The sequence below is a fragment of the Alligator mississippiensis genome, chromosome 12, assembly GCF_030867095.1.
Source record: "Alligator mississippiensis isolate rAllMis1 chromosome 12, rAllMis1, whole genome shotgun sequence".
Taxonomy (NCBI): domain Eukaryota; kingdom Metazoa; phylum Chordata; order Crocodylia; family Alligatoridae; genus Alligator; species Alligator mississippiensis.
The window spans coordinates 43,456,074-43,473,515 of NC_081835.1; the positions used below are offsets into that span (position 1 = coordinate 43,456,074).

The following is a 17,442-nucleotide window of genomic DNA, read 5'->3' on the forward strand; positions in this document are numbered from 1 at the left end:
TGCTAAAATTCTGCAGACACAGATAGTTAATGTTTAGACAACAGAGAGGGAGCATGGTAGATGGGGAGGGGAAAAGGTGTGAGGGGCATAGGGAACCTTGATTTAGGCGCTGTGCCACAACCACAGCAAGCTGGAATTTTCCAAATGCCAATAGCCCAGTAGCAGACAGAAGAGCAAACAGGACTTGGGGGGGTGGAGGGTGGGGGTTGGGCATGGGAGTCCCAGGAGCAGCATAAACAGAGCATTGAAAAGAGACATGGGCCCAAAGCCTCAGCTGGAGGAACATCTCCAATGGGGACTGCAGATGGCTGGGAGAGCTGGGGATATGTGGAACGTGGGCGAAAAATTAGAGCCCACACCATGTGTTTGCTTGTTCCCCAGGCAGGCCAAGCTGGCATGGTATGTTCACAATCTCCACTGATATACACCCTCCATCTGCAGGGGCTGGGAGGGCAGTGTTTGCACACCAGGCCAGACAGAGCAGTGCTGGCTTCCTAGGTTAGGGACAGATATTCAAAAAATCTGAGCCTGAATTGATTCAATCTTTGTAGGTTAGTCTAACCTGGCTAGGCTGAACCGGTTTGTAACTGGACAGACATTCTCTCTGGACTGAGGAAATTCAGGCACATTCCTGCTGTGGTTCAAGCTAGAAGCTGTGGGGCGGTAGAGCAGCCCTCCCTTCCCTTGTACAGTACTGAGCTGAGGAGGGCATGGCCAGGCCGTGGCAGGACACTCTGATTAGGGAGGTCTGCCTGCACTATCCCAGGCTTTTCCCTGATGGTTGTTCAAGGGGCAGATGTGTTGCCAGACCCCAGACCCCTGCTAGCATTCTAAGGCAAAGGTGGGGTGTGCAGTGCATGCATCTGTTGATGACACAGAACTTTTCAATCTCCCTCCCTGCTTCTTTATACTGTCTGCAGCAAACTGACAGGTGAGCAAGCCAGTAGGGGGCTGATAACAATGATTATATCAGCCCTTCAGCAAAACAACAGGCTCTCTCCATTACTTCAAACTCTTCTTAAACAGCTTACCAGCTTACCAGCTGACCTGTTGATTAGCTCCAAAAAGCCCTAAGTGGTCTGTGACAGGGGTCCATCCCCAGGCCTGTCTAACATAAACCTCTGTCTTTGGGCTACCCACCCACCTATCTTTCCTGTCATGCCTTAATGGAACAATAATTATGGTGTTACTCAAGTGGGAGGCTGCCCATTTACTACCCCAACACTAGAGGTTGCTATCCACCGCTACAAACCTCCACTACATGGTGGCCCACGCCTCGCGGATAGTATATAAATGTAGACCTGCACCCTAGGGCGCTGGGTCGGCTCACTCCCTGTCACTGTGCCTCTTGGCACTGGGGTCTTCTCCCTGTCTCTGCACCTCCTGGCGCTGCAGCCCCTGTTGCTGCGGTCTGATCACCCCCTGTCGCTGCACCCCATGGCGCTGGGGTCTGATCATCCCCTGGCGCTGCGCCCCCCTGGCGCTGGAGTCTGATCACCCCCTATTTTTGCGCCCCCCTGGCACTGGGGCTTTGCACAGTAGTGTGCCCCAATGAGGCCTCCTCCTCCCCAAATCACCTCTGCCTGGTCCACCAGATAAAACAATAACATAAATATGAACCCCTGGGCTATAACGTAATACAAGTCATACAAGCCATACTCTGGCTCCTTAAAAACCCCAAACTGCTCTTTGCGTATTGAGCACCCCCCCAGCTCTGGGTACCTTGTAGACTCGGGTCTTAAAGGGGCAGCCCTGCCTCTTTGTAACAGGGCTAGGGTTCCCTGTTACCCCCCACCCCTTCTCTTTCATCTGGGGCTTCAGCTCTTTCTCCGACCCTTCTTCCTCTTCATATTGGCGGGAGAAGAAGTCAGCACTCACGTTCTTGACTCCTGGACAATGTTTCACCACAAACACTAGGGCTGGAGGCTGAGAGCCCACCGCATTAGTCATGTATTGTCGGTCTTCATGTTCTGCAGCCATCGAAGCATGGTTGTTAGGGTAAACTTTCACCCCAACAGATAATATTTAAGTGTTTCTATGGCCCACTTAATAGCCAGACACTCGTTCTCTATCATGGCATAATTCTCTCATACAGGTGCAGTTTTCTTATATATGCTATTGGACGTTCCTCCCTTTTTTCCTTCTGGACTAACACCACTCTATTTGATGCATCTATCTGGGCTATAAAAGTATTATTAAATTCTGGTGTGTATAATAGTGGATGTAAGCATAATGCTTTCTTCACCTTCTGGAACGCTCCTTCCGTTCGAATGGGTGGCAATAGATATAATTGGGCCACTGCCCAGAAGTGGTACTGGGTACCAATATATCTTAGTCTTACTAGACTATGCCATGAGATGTCCGGAGGCTGTGCCAATGTGAACCGTGTCAGCCCCAAAGGTGGCAGATGAACTGCTAAAAATATTTGCCAGAGTGGGACTCCCTAAAAAGCTGTTGATAGATCAAGGGACGAATTTTACATCCTGAGTTTTTGAGTGGGTGAGCAAGACGTTGGGAATTAGATACCTAAAGACTGCCATTTACCATCCACAAACTGATGGGCTAATGGAGCGATTTAACAGAACATTGAAACAGATGCTGAAAAAGTTTGTGGTAGAGAGCCCACAGAAATGGGATCGCATGTTGCCGCCTTTGTTATTTGCGGTACAAGAAGCTCCCCAAGCCTCGACAGGGTTTTTGCCCTTCGAACTGCTGTATGGACATCAGCCACAGGGAATACTAGACTTGATTAAAGAAGGCTGGGAAGAACAGCAAAGTAAAGATAAGAATCTGATCCGGTATGTGGTACAGTTAAGGGAATGCCTAGAGGGGTGAGGAGGGAAGCTTTAGGAAGTATGAGCGAAGCCCAAAAGAGACAAGTAACACATTATAATAGAAGAGCTCATGACAGGAAATTCAAAGCAGGGGACAGAGTGTTGGTTTTGGCTAGGAGAGTAAACTACTTGCGCAATGGCAGGGACCTTACAAAGTTATACGTCAAGTGGGACCTGTAGACTATGAGATACACAAACCAGATAAGAAGAAGAAAAAATTTACCATGTCAACATGTTGAAGATGTGGCAAAAACAAGACTGTTTATATGTGGCCATTCATATGTGGTTCATATGTGGCCGATGAGCCAGAACTGGGACCCTCACTGAGGGAAGTGGGCAAGAAGGGTAATGTAAAGCTGTCACCATGACTGTCAGCAGAATGGAAACAACAGGCTGCCAAGCTGGTAAAGGAATACAGGGACATGTTCCGGGAGATGCCCAGGGTAGCCCTCTGGGTCAAGTGATCCGTGAAAACTGGAGGTGGATTTCACAAAAGCTACAGAGCCAGATAAAAGAAGAAATCGAGATGATGTTGGAGCAGGGCATAATACAGGAATCCCACAGCGCCTGGCGAAGCCCCATTGTCACAGTACCGAAGCCAGATGGAAAGATTTGCCTTCGTATTGACTTTCAGAAGGTAAATGTGGTGGCAAAATTTGATGCCTATCCGATGCCCAGGGTTGATGAGATGGTGGAGAATATAGGGCAAGTTAGTTATATCTTCACATTGGACTTAACAAAGGGCTATTGGCAGGTCCCCCTAGCCCCAGAAGATCAAGAGAAGGCAGCCTTCGTAACTCCATGGGGTCTGTGTCAGTTCCGGCATATGCCATTTGGACTTCACGGAGCCGCTGCAACATTTCAGCGCTTAATGGACAAAATATTAGCTCCCTATGGGAGATATGCAGTGGCCTATATTGACAATATTGTCATGTGTACATCAGACTGGGCTGGACATCTGATGGCATTGTGGGCAGTGCTGCAAGATCTACAGAAAGCCAGCCTAACAGCCAATCCAAAAAAATGTACAATTGTGAAAGAGAAAATGAGATACCTCGGATTCCAAGTAGGCAGTGGAAAAGTGAAGCTGTTGATGGACAAAGTGGAGGCACTATGAAAGAACCAAGGACCCCAAACAAAGAAACAGGTGAGGGCCTTCTTAGGCCTCGCAAATTACTATAGGAAGTTTGTACCTCACTTTGTGGAGCTAACAGTGCCATTGACAGAATTAATAAAGGCAGGAGCCCCGGGGAGATTTTGGTGGATGATTAGGGGTCACTCTCTGGCACATGGGGCATGAAGCACAGTAATTCACTACTTCACGTAGTAATCCTGGCCAAAAAATTCTTTCCCAAATGCAGGCTTCTGTTTTGTCCCTCCCCAGATGTCTGCCCATAGGAAGTTCATGGGCAACCTTCAATAGGGCCCTCCTGTAGTGCAGGGGTATCAGTAGCTGTACTATCTCCTCTCCCTTGGTTTTCCCCTGCTCAACTCTATAGAGGAGATCATTCCTCACCTCAAATTTCAGGGTTGTCCTCATCAGCTCTAGTTGCAATATTTCACCATTGCGTTGAGCCAGATGTTCCTGAAAGGCATATCAGAAATCTTCCTCCCGACTCTGCTCCAACCGAAAATGGCCTTCATCGCATATTTGGGCGGTGTCCACCTCCTGCTTTTCCTCTTCCTTGTGCGGCAGAGGGTCTCTCTCACTGATGAATCCTTCAACCATGGGTGTTGGGCTGGGGTTATGAGGCACCCTTACCCGCCTTTCACCAGGGTGGTATCTGGCCTGGCATTTCCTGGGGACTCCCATGCAACCAGGAGCCCCACCAGACCACCCACTCCAGGCAGGGTGCAGTTTTAGGTCATGCCCAGGACCAAAATCTTCCAAACTGTCTCTCTGTCTGGTTCCTCTCCCCTATGGGAGGGCTTTCTCATCTCTTCTGCTCCCTGTGGGTTAGGCCTCCCCACTTCTTTGTTCTGTCTTTCCCAAGCTATCACTGTCAATAACTCTGACCAAGCATAACCTATCATTAGCAGATAGGGTGACTGCTCCCTTACCCCTACTAGCATCTGGCAGGTTTTATCACCCACCCGCAGAGTGACCCACACTCTGCCATACTGTACTCTCCCCGCACCAACATCGACTGGATCTCTGATCTATTACTTCTCTGTCTTTTCTCAGCAACATGTATCTCTGCACTACCATCTGGGATAAGCCTGTGTCTAACATAGATAGCCTGAACCCACTGTCCTTCTATTCTCGTGTCTGCCATGATTGGAGGTTGGTATGATTGGAGGTTTCCTAGCAAACTGCTCCTCGCGTATTGAGCAGCCCCCAGCTCTGGGTATCTTGTAGTCTCAGGTCTTAAAGGGGTAGTCATGTCTCTTAGTAACAGGGCTAGGGTTCCCTGTTACATGGTCACTGTTCTGTCTGCCTGTCACAGTGAAATTGGAGACACACACATACACCTCTCAGCATTAGCTAGCATACCACATGCCTGTAGTCCGTGGGGGCTGGGGGATTCCTGCTTGAGCAGCCAGCAGTGAGGGAGGGTAGGGAAGGGGGAAGCCAAGCAGACCCTGCTGTACCTGCAGTCTCCGCCAGAGCTCCAGTGAGGGAGCAGAGGAGAGGGGCCAGCTCTGTTGTGGAGCAGCGAGCCCAGCCCAGAGAGCATGCCGGGATGCTTAAACCAGCAAGGGATCTGGGATAGATGTTGCATAAACTGGTTTGACCTAAATCAGTAAAGTCTGATACTATATTCAAGCAGGTTTATCTCAAACCAGTTTCAGACATTTTCAAACTGGTTTATGTGCACTGAATATCTGTTCTTTAAACACGTTTCTGATCACTTAAACTGGTTTATGTGTAATGTCTGTCCCTAGCCACAGTCAGACCTCATGAACAGCCTGTAACATTGTGTAATTAGCACACTACAGGCTCCTGCTGCAGACAGCCCTGTTGCACTGACACGCCTGGAGGTGATCTTTAGTGATGCTTTCATGTTAAAAATTTCTATTGACAGTAGATAGTGGGGGCAGGAGGGTCTGCTGGTTAAGATACTCAACTAGGAATCAGTACCCAGGATTCAATTCCTGATACAGGCTCCCTCATGACTGACGTGTGCCCCCAGAGGCTGGGGGGCACAGCGACCACCCTCAGGCAGCGGCGGCAGTGGTGTGGCGGCGGCAAGCAGGGAGCTCCCGCAGGCGGTTGCACCAGTGTCAGTGGGGGGGGTGGGGAGGCGAGCACTGACCAGTGGTTGATGACCGCCCGCAGGTGCCACTGGGAGCGTCGGCAGCACTTCTCTCATAGGGTGCACCGCTAATCTCAGGGGGTGCACATGCACCTGCGTGCACCCCCTATGCATCACCAATGGGCTCCCTTTGCAACCTTGATCAAATCACTTGATCTTTCTAGACTTCATTTCCCCACCTGCCAGTGGGGTAATACCCTTTCTTTATTTACCATATCTGTTTTGGTTCCAGGCTCTGAGGAAGGAATCATCTCTAGATGTGGGCTCAGGGCCTGACTCGCTGAAGCCCTGACTTCAGCCAATGGTGAGAGGTAGGAAGCAGGAGAGTAGAAAGCAGCTCTCTTCCTTTGGGTCTGCAGAATATTTCTGCTTGATTTAGATGCTTTTAAAGTTTCGTCTTGGCCACTTTTCTGGCCAACAGACCAGAGGCAAAGGCCAAGGGGAACAGCTGGGAAACATCGGTCTGGTCTGTCCAGCTGCATTTTGCTATTCAGGGTGCAGAGTATGTCAGTGCAGCTTGGTGCATATAATGGCAGGGCACTGAACTGACTTGGTGCTGCAGGCGACAGACATGGTTATGATATCAGTCTCTCACATGCAGGGAGTGAGCACTAGAACCATGCACCTCTGGGCCCTTGAGCTAAAGGAAACCTCTGAGCATTCAGAGGAGGAGGAGAGCTATTATCTCTGGGGGCAGCCCCCAGGGGGCAACATGACTCATCCATACAGGGACTGGGGAGGGCTGGGCAGCATACAGCATGGTAAGGGGAATGAAATTAAGCCAGCCACACTCACCCAAGTCAGCTGATGCACTCCAAAGCTGGGAGTTCACTTGTCAGGCTACTCTGCTTCAAACCTGCTCCCAGTCCTCCCACTCTGGTAGGTCCCAAGTGGGATGAATCCAGAGCAGTCTTGTGGGCAAGCTTCTGAATCTGGAGCAACGGTGAATTTGAGCGGACAAGGCATAGGGAAGAGCCACTGCTGACCTGGCATAGCCAAGCCCCTGTTTGGATGTTCTTCTTAGGAGTGGCCAAAGCTACACAGGATATTTTGTGTTGAACAAAGTTCAGAGTTCCCTCTTTTGTTTCAGTGGGAAAGTCTAAAAAGTTCATTTCTGTTTGAGCAGATCCCACACTAGTTATTTTTGCCATCAGTTGTCAGACTGCAGCAGCGCTTTGTGTAGCCCTTGTTGTGACTTCCACCAACAGTCCGTCACCCATGGAACAGGGTACGCAGAAGGGACCCTTCAGAGTCAATGCCAGCTCACAGTCTGACATGCAGAGGCATACCTGCTGGATAGGCAGTGCTGAGCCCTGGCCAAGGCCTTGGTATGGAGTTCTAGACATATCATTTGGTTCTGAGCTCTGGCCTCAGCTCCTACTGTCTTGGACAAGACTGCAAGCACTTAAGCGTGGAGACTGCTTGTTCTTGTATGTGCATACCCCAGCTGGGCACCACTTCATGCCAACTTTGCTTGGGGTGCTAAATGCAGTGGAATCAAACGGCAATGGCCTTGCTCACAAACCCCCCATCTGACTCTCCAATACACTCCATTCCCAAGAAGCTGCATCATTCTGTTTGCTTTTCTCACAGTCACGCATACAACTTCTGCCTTTCTCTGCCTCCAGCACAGACAACTGAATCTACCCATATGTCCTAGTTCCTACATTTGTAACCATGAAAGCCCCATAAGCCAAGTGTTTCAGCTCTAACTTGCCATGCAGCTTAGTGCCCTAGGCAGTGGTCCTCACTGCCTACAGCTCTTTTACTACACTACTTGAAGGAAGTGGCAGGCAAAGCCATTGGCTTTAAGAAGGTCTGTGACTGCTTGCAGATAGAAAAGCTCCCACTGATGGCAACCAACAGCCACTTTCAGCACAACGGTTTTGTAATTTGTAAGTTAATCACCAGGAGGTGATGAGCTCCTTTGTAAGAATTATTTCATAATAGACTGATTGATTGAGTTCATTCATACCTCTAGCAGGCACGCATCCATACACCCATCTGTCCAGGTTCTTCACTTCTGTGAGCCTTGTTTCCTCATCTGTAAAATGGAAAAGGAGGTATTGACTTCATTTGTAAAGCATCTTGAGATCTACTAAAGATAAATGCTTCATGAGAGCAAAGTATTGCCATCACTGTTACTCTTCTGACTCATATTAACAGACTGCCTGCCAAGTGTTTAAACCTATAACTAACACAGGAATCCTTCCCTCTTCCTTCCCATCCTTCAGGAGAGGATTGAGAGAGTTTATTTTTGCATATGTATGCACAAGCAAGATCAGGTACAATGTGCGTAACAGAGTGAGAACTGATTATATTGTGTGTGCGTTGGGGACTGTCTGTGTGCACATAAAAGCTTACCTCAGGAAACATAGTTTGCATTTGGCTCTAAACTAAAGAGGTTTGTGCTTACTTTTTTTCTCTAGTGGCAGCAAGGTCCACAGCCTAGGTCCAACTCCTATGAGCAATCATGCACCTCCCCACACAATTGGCACTTTACTTGTGAAGGTGTAACATAGCTTTGGGGAGGCTGTAGCTGTGGAGGGAGGGGCAGAGCCAGTCTTAGGGGTAGGTGACATGGGCGACCCAGTCCACCATTATCAGGGGGGTGCCACACACACACACACACACGCATACACACATACACACATGCAGCCTGAGCTCACAGCAGCACTCTCCTCCCACCCCGTGCAGGAGGAGCAGTGCCCAGTCCAACCCATCTCCAGCCACTGCTCAGAAGTTGGGCCGGGCACATGTGGGCAGGGTTGCACCTGCTCCAGTCTGCTCACCTTGCTCCTGCACAGCAGCAGTAGTGCCTGCCCACCCACCTGCCTGGCACTTCATGTCACTCCGCCTCCCTGCTGGACCTGTGCCCCATGCCCCTGCCCGCCTGTCTTACCCTGCAGCAGCACTGCTGAGTTGAGGGAAGGGTGAAGGGGGGCACCAAAATACAAGTTCACCGAGGGCATCATTTTCCCTAAGGCCAGATCTGGGGAGGGATGTTTTTCAGATAATGCTGTGGCCATGAAGGAATTCATGTATTGAGACCATTGGTGTCATCTCTTGGTTATAGACTTGTAATATCTTTTTTGCCTATTTGGTTGAATTTATGGGTTACTCATGTGTCACTAAACTGGATTGATAGACTAATCATGTCCATCCAGCCATCCTTCCAAGGAGTCTACAGTGTGTTTCTTTCAGTGTTGAGATCCTGCACAGTGTCCATCTGGGCATCCAGCATGTTCTGCAACTATTCTCTGCATGTGTGAGAATATCCTATACTGGCTAGCTGTCCTTAGCCACATGCTTGCTTTTCTTATAATCTAAATATCTTGGAGAGGCTCTGACCCAGCTGGGGGTGGGGGAGGGCAGGGCAGGGAAAGGAATTCAGATCCCAAAGGGGATGCTACAGTTCAGGGCACATGATCTCATGAGCTGGAAGTATCAGCCTTTGTACCCGTTCTGCTTGATCTGCCTCTCCAGAGATAGAAACTGATATGCTTTGCAGCCAAGATTACATGTAGCCTCTTCCAACACTAAGTTTTTGGGACCCATGGGAAAAGCCTCCAACACCAGCCCCCAGTGGCACTGCCAGGCCTGTGGTCTCTCTACACAAGCCATGGTCTCCACTGAGGTGACTGGCAGTCCCAGGATGCAGAATACAGCACAGAAACCGATCAGTCATAATCCAGTCATGGTGAAGGAGGATAAAGCATCTATTATGCTCCACAAGGCAAATGAATTAAAAAGGAAACACAAAAGGAAGCGAGTGAGTTATACCGGGAAGAAGGGTCAGCTCATCACAGAATAATGGAGGCCTCTGTGTCCTCAGAAAATATCCAGCACAAGCAGCTGTCCCCATTGCCAGTGTGACTCTGAGCTGGAGTGGCTACTACCCAGCTGGTCCTGGATCTCTCAGTTGGGGCTGCGTACCACTGAGCACAAGTGAAGGCTTATATGATGCAAAGAGTCAGGGGGAGCCAGGGCAGGATCCTCATTTTATCATGCTTGGACCACCCAGCAGCCTAACATGGGCCCGGGATGCTGGCATTGGCCAATCCTCCTGCTAGGAGGTGAGTAATTTCATGTATTACATAACCACATAGTGTTCACATCTCCTTCCCAACAGTGCCAAAAGTTTCCACAGACCTTGTTTCTGAGCACTGTGACCACCCACTGCTGCCCCCTTCTCCAAGCAAACTGCAGTCCTTGAGGTCCCTGTACAAACCAGGCCTTCTTCTCCTTCTCAGTTTCCCCAGTTGACTCACCTGCCACATCTAGATGTTAAATCAGTAGGCAGGTCCCTAGAGGCTAAGCCTTTGCTAATAGGGCAAAGCAACTCACACAGCAGAGACTTCTTGTTCTTCTGGTGTGTGGTCTCTTACAGCTTAACAGCCAGCCCACCCCTGCAATGTCCTCTTGGGTTTGCTTTCATCTTTGCAGGGCTCATTTCTATCAGTCCCACCCCCTTAGCAGGTCCTTCCCAGCACCAGCCTCTTCCTAAATCAGCCCTTAATCCTTCAAATAAGCCCTGACTAGTTGCAGCCTGACTTCTAGCCTGCTTGGACCTAGTTGGGTATCTTCACTCTAGCCTTTCCCCAAGGCTACTCACACTGTCTGCTCCCTTGGTCTAGGCTTCTCTTCCACAAGCTCTGCTGTCCTCTGAAACTTGAGCGATTTTGCCCCCAGCTGCTGGAGGGCAGTGCCTCCCTGTCTGTTTTATCCCTCTGAAAGGGCCTTTCCCTCTCTTTCTTATAATGGAAACCATAGGGCCCTGTTTCAGCACTTAAGGAGATGGGCAGAGCCTTTCTCTGTATCTCTATATGTCTAACCAGTGGTATGGTGGCAGCTCACTTTAGGGCCTCTAGTAGAACTTAATGCAAGGTCACAAATCCTGAACTGATGTCGTGGTGCTGTAAGGTATATGTGTGCTCACAGGACAACTTTCCTGCCTGACTCAGACTATCCAGACAATTCTAATATTATAAAAGCCTAGCCTGTCTGTCTGTCTGTCTGTCTGTCCAGAATGCTTTATTTGCACTCTGATTGGCTGACAGAAACAGCCAACCAGAGCACTCTAAGCGTGGGGGAGTGTGGCTATGATTCCGAAGCCGCTCCGAGGGCCGGACAGAGGGTGGGGGAGCGTCTCGGCTCCTCCGCCCCTCTCCCTGCAAGAGGCAGAACAGCAGCAGCATGGAGGGTTAGGTGGCAGCACTCCATCCCAGACCCCTCCCCCCCGCTCCACCCCCTGTCATTCTTGACCGGCAATTGGCTGGTATCACATAAGGAAAGACTTCGCTTCCACACTGTAGGAACTCACCCAAGCAATTATGCAATCCAGGCTGCGTGGAGCTTCCATCAGAGCTCCTTGGCCATCTGATTGTGTAACATACCTGGTGATCCAGCAAATTACTATATCTGGGAATATAATGAGTTACCATGGTCACCTCTGACATCAGACACTGGCTGGCACACATGCCTGGCAGGAGGGCAGGGGAGGGGAGGGGAGGGGAGGAAAGACTGGAGCAGAACCCATCCACATGGCCTCCCTCTTCGCAGGATGCCCCCAGCCCAGCTCCAGAGCCTGCTCTCTCAGGCTCCCCACCTGGGGTTATGAAAGCCCTCTCATTGGCAACCAATCAGTGGGAAGCTGCAGGACTCTGCCCCCTTCCCTCCCCTAAGAACTTGATCACAATTGGCTCCCAATCCTTTAGCAGGGCACATGCCCTTGATCTGTGAAGGCAGTTCCTCTCCACCTGTTAAGTAAATAGATTAAAAAATAAAAGACTTCTACAACTGAAAACATAGGGCAGGTACATGCCCAGGGTCCATCTCAAGTCTTTCCACTGAAAGCATTGCAGTGATTCTGCATTTCTAATAGTGCAATTTTGTCTGGATACAGTGTGTATCATAGACCAGAGAAACTGAACTTAGTGCCATGTGGTTCACAGAGTGGGGATGTACTGCCTTGCTCCTAACTATAGCTCTCAGCTAAGCTAAGATGAGAAACCTGGTACTTAAAAAGTATCAGAGCTGCTAAAACAAGAAAGCACCGTCAGTTAGGGCCAATCAGGCTGCTTAGACATGTAGTTGGCAGCTGTGAACTGAGAAGACACACCCTCCCAGGTGAGGTGACCAGCTTCTTCGTCTTCTCCTTAACCCAGTTTTACAGGTGTCCAATGGTGATATTATTACCACGTGCCCAAGAGACTTGGGACACCTCCAGTAGGTCTTTCCCTGGGCCACTTTGCTTAAGTTCATGGTCAGACAGAGGGGAGGTGCAAAGTGGGTGTGGCCATACCCCCTTCCTTTGTGCAGTGCATGCTCTGTAAGCTCTGAGCTCACCAGATCCGCAGTGTGGCTGCCAGTGAAACCCAGGGGTGAATGCCATTGCCACTCATGCCCCACCCCTTTGGCCACCACCAAACTTAGCAGTAGTAAAAACGTGGGGGCAAGCATAGGTAGCATTCATTCCCTGGGATCTGGATCTGTGGCAGTGAAGGATATGGCAGCACTCATGCCGATCAGTTGGTAAGCTCCAAGAGGCTCAGTAAGCATGCACGACACAGCCAAAAAGGGATGCAGCAGGGACCCTAGCAAACAGGACAGATGCAAGTTGTGCCACCTCCCACACTATCTGAAGATACTGAGATATTATGGTGATACATGGCATAGAAGATGTCACCCCACATTGTGGGGTCACAGACTCAGTTCACCTGTTGTCCATGTTGCTGTCGCTCCAGCTCCCGCTGGAGGACTCGCTACTGCTGTCACTATCCTGAGTCCCATTTGTCTCTTCCTCTTCCTTGCTGTCACAGCCCCCTTCCCTGCTGGTGGGAGTTGGAAGATCCTATGCCAAGTGTCTCTGTGTTAGGTGAATTTGGCTACATCCTCTCCATCTTCTACTACTGATTTCCAGTAGTAGGTCTGGAGTACGCTCAGAGCCATTTTCACACAGTCTACCACCTCTACATCTGTATGCCTGTACATCAGGAGGTTCCTGGCTTTCCACAGGGTGCTCCTGATGCAGGACGCAAACTGGTCAAAACAGGCCAAAGAGTTCCCCTGGTGTTTGGCGAGGTGTCCATACAGTGCCGCTTCTCTGGTCAGCGGGCTGACAGTGGTAACCGCCTCACAGAGCTGCTTCACCCTGTTCCTTACCTCCTTGGCAAGGTGCAGAGCCAGAGGATGTGGTTGATCATTTCAGTGGCTCTGTAGCAGTTGGGCCATGGGCAGCTGGGTCTCCCTGTCTGTCCCTCTCTATGCCTCAGATCCCAGCCCTGGGATCTACACAAACTTCTACAAGGTACATTTAATGTTATCCCAGCAGCCTGGACCAGACAGCTCACCCAGCTCTTCCAGCACCCCCTGCTGAAGATCTCCAGCTCACCCTTCCTTGCGGTTCCACCTGGAGGAGCATTCACATGTGCTAATCCTGGCAAGGTCCATGGGAGTGCTCATTTTGGGGTCATTAGTGGAACCTCTGTGCACTGGAATAGCAGGAAGGCAGCAAAGGAGAACTGAAGGGCATCTGCAGGACTGTACGTGGGTAGAGTCCCAGACTGGGGCTGTGAGGTGGGAGTGAGGGGCACCAATACATCTAGGGGAGGAGTACAAGAATGAGAGGGCAGGGGACTGGGGGGAGAGTGCAGGACACCATCAGTACTGCGTGTGGGGAGCCCAGCACCAGGACAGCAGGGTGGGCTGTGGGGTTGGGATTAACTATAATCAGCAGAGCTGTGTGGGGGCACACAGGATGGGGAGGGAGGGTGGCAAATCTGGACTGATGTGTATTGGCAGAGCTGTGATAGAGAAAAAAAGTCCTTTGTTTAAAGCAATATGCATTTACCTGAAGAATTTGCAACTGTTTTTGACACGTGCTCCAGGTTGCTGAAGCTGTTATCTGGGCTGTGACTGCTAGGAGTAATGGGAAAGAAGGCTTTCTCTGGCATGTCTCAGACTGCAGGAAAAGGGCACTGCATTTAAAGTCTCCTTGTTAGCAAGGAACAAAAGGGAGCACAAGTCACACCCATAATTTTCTTCCAACTTTGGAATAAATTGACTTTCACAAAATCCTTCTGTTTCCTCCCAGCTTAGATTGCAGGCAGGTGGTCTGTAAAATATGGGATGGGAGAAGAAGGACAGAAAGAAACTGCACTGTATGTAGATGAGATAGACAGGCAGCAGACAAACCAACAGGCAGCTAGGTAGATAGATAACATGAGGACAGGGGGATCTGGGAGCCTGGTGGGTTAGGGGTTAAGTGATGGGCAGGGAGGAGAGAGGTATTTCCCACATGTCAAATATTCAGTGTCTGCTACTCCACAGATCACCTCAATTTCACTCTGCTGCTCCACTGGGGAGGGGGGCAACAGAGCTTGTCCTGCCTCGAGGCATGTGGGCCCAGCCCAATTACAAGATCAGTTTATTCTTCTCAAAGCTCTGGTTTGAGTTCCATCAGGTGCAGGTGCTTGGTTCTGGGCCTGTGCATAAGCCCTATCCCCACAGGGGTCTGGTGAGGAGTGAGTGGTAGAGGAAGGTGAGGGTCACAGCAGGCAGAGCCAATGACAAGAGAAATCACAAAAGCAGCTGCCTGCTTTACAAGCAAAACACAGCCACTACCTTTGCATCCAGACAATCTACAATGCTCTTGCAGCTAGAGTTGCTTGTTGAGCAAGGCAAAGAACAGAGTCTGGATGCAACCCTGACCATCCTAAAAGCACTGAATCTCCAAGCCCAGATGTGGGAATCAAGGAACTGTTGATCAAGCATCATTACTATGAGAGTCCTGCCCCAAGACAGAATCAGGGCCCAATTGTGCTGGGTGCTATGCAGACCAGTTATTTTGACTTCATGGGATGTCCAGCACAAGCAGAGCAGTGTCACCCAGGTTACTCACTGCATAAAGCCCAACTCAGACCCATCCCCTGGACCTGTACCCACAGAAGGGCCAGCAGCCAGGGGTGCCCTTGAAGCAGAGGTGGAACAAACAGGCTAGCCACGAGGCAACAAGGCAGCCGTGTTCTTCCCCAGCCTGCGGCTTCCCTGGGGTGCTCTGCTTGGTGTCCCCCCACTTGTTTTGGCCCTATGACCTTGCACATGCACGCCCTGTTTTCTTTTTTGTTGTCCCCAGGAATCAGTTGGTGTTTTTAAGGCGCTGGCTGCCAAAACCCAGTGGCAGCGCCTAGATTTTAGAGACATCAGAAAGACCACGGCTGGACCTGCTCCTTGACACAGATCCGGTGGATGTCGGAACACGCCGGCTGCCCACCCAGTGGCGGCCCACAGAGACTAGCGGTTTTTATCCGTGAACTGAGGACACCAAATAGTCCCAGGGTTGCTCTACATAGCATACCACAGTGACTTCATCTGGAGGGAACGGGACCTAGACAGCCTGGAATGTGCATTGCTTTTGCCCTTGACTGCAGTGCTAACCTATGCTTAGAAAAGGATCTCTACAACCAGCGCTGTTTTGTGAGATGGCTTCTTGCACACATCTAGGGCTTTGTCTAGTCAGAGGAAAGGAGGGCCCCTCCTTTGGACCCTTGAGGGAAGGCATGAAGCCTCTGAGGCAGTAGAGCCCCCCCATACAGTTAGTTCTTCCTTTTCTCACATAGCACAATCTCCCCTCACCCGTCCTGGCACAGAAGGAGGTTTCTGCAGCAGGGACTGCATGGCAAACAGCAATCCCCCGGCCAGCTGGAAACTGCCTCTGCCCTTTGCTTCCGGTCAGGACCCCCCGCAAGGCTGCCTCAGTCTCCTGGCTCCTCAGTGCTGCCTGAGTGAGTCTCACTGAACCAACAGCTCTGCTGTTTTCTGTCGCCTTCCTCCAGGCAAGGTGACTGCTCTGAGGCCTGCCACTTGTTTGTGTTTGACTCAAGGCTTAGACTTTTATTTCTATTGGGGTTTCTGGCTGCAGCTTCCAGCTGCTCCTAGTTCTCACCTGTTAATACAAAGCCAACGTTCCTTTGCTTGTGTTCGGATAACTGAACTAGTTCTCCACACACCCTATCCTCATGATCACACCGCCCTCTGCCCCCATGCTGGTGATCAGAGTCTCCTGCATTGTGTGGAAGCTGAGTTCAATGGGGCAGCAGGCCAGAACTTGATAAAAAAAAACTGGTGATTAAAATTCAGGCCCTGAGACGGGGACAGATTGTGCTGCAGGTTTAGTCAGGCAGCATCACAAAAGAGCCTGTTTCTATCCCCTGGCACATGGATTGGGGAATAGAGTGAGCAACACAGTAATGGCCTCAAGTTCCAGTTCTGCCAGCCATGTGCATCAAGACCACATCATATTCTGTGCCTCAGTTTCCCCATCTGTTAAAGGAGTCATAACACACATGGTGGAGGACCATCAAGAGTTAAGAACCTGGGCCAACTGGAGCTCTATAACTACCCAACATAGAACATTTGTAATTCACTGAGGTTCTTGGGCAAAAGGCACCAGAGAAGAATAAAGCAGCATCATGCAAGTTAAAAGTCTCAGGTGGAAGAGCAGCTACAGTTCTAGCTTAAAACCAGGTCTCAAGGTCTAAGTCCTTAATCTTCCTGTGTAACTTTGGGCAAGACATGCAGCCTCTCTGTTTCAGCTTCCCACCATGACATGAGAACCGTAGAGTGTCCCTGCCTTCCAGGATACGTATGATCACGGCATGAGAAAGTTCAAGGTATATGGATGCAATGGAGTTGGTAGTATAACAAGAGTGGGTAATGGGGGCACTAGCTTACACTACTCTTAAATGGAGTTCAAGAATAGCAGCTGCTGCTGCTAGACCAGCTGCCACAGCTGACCCAGCCCCTGCCATTACTGCCACCCAGGGTTCAGACCCTGATGTTACACCTCATATATGAGACTCCATACAATGATAAAAAGGAGTCAGCAGGGCTGTGCTTGAGCTGGATTTTAGCAGTGGGCCACTGCATGATTGGAAATGAGACATCTGTGTGCTGTACCATTGGGCCCAATTTACACTGCATTTGCCAAAGGGGTATTTCAATAGATTCCATCAGCCAATGCTCGTGGGAGTAAAGGTGACAGTATGAGTGCCACAAACGCACCAGGAATGCTAGGTACTTGCTCAGTTGGCTGAAGCCCATTCCACTGCCTTCACTGCCCAGTTACTCATGGTAGGTATAGGAAAGCTTGGGTGGGGGTGTCTACAAGCACTGCAGTCCCCACTCCTGATTCCAGCACATACACAGCTTTGCTTTTGGGCACAGAATCGATTTCCCTAGGATCCAAGCAAGATAAATGTCCAAATGTCTCTTAAAGGAGTCCAGAGTAGGTGCTTGCACCACCTCTGGAGGCAGTCTGTTCCAGGCCTTGGGGGCTCAGACAGTAAAGA

At 50.2% G+C, this 17,442-nt stretch overlaps 1 long non-coding RNA gene across 1 annotated transcript in view; it reads right to left on the bottom strand.

The window, feature by feature from the left end:
- The window catches only part of LOC109281861 (uncharacterized), a 59,386-nt gene that overhangs the window by 6,882 nt on the left and 35,062 nt on the right, over nt 1-17,442 (bottom strand). Inside the window, exon 2 of the long non-coding RNA XR_002088651.2 lies at nt 8,067-8,135. This is a non-coding gene — a long non-coding RNA (uncharacterized LOC109281861). The remainder of the gene's footprint in view (nt 1-8,066; nt 8,136-17,442) is intronic.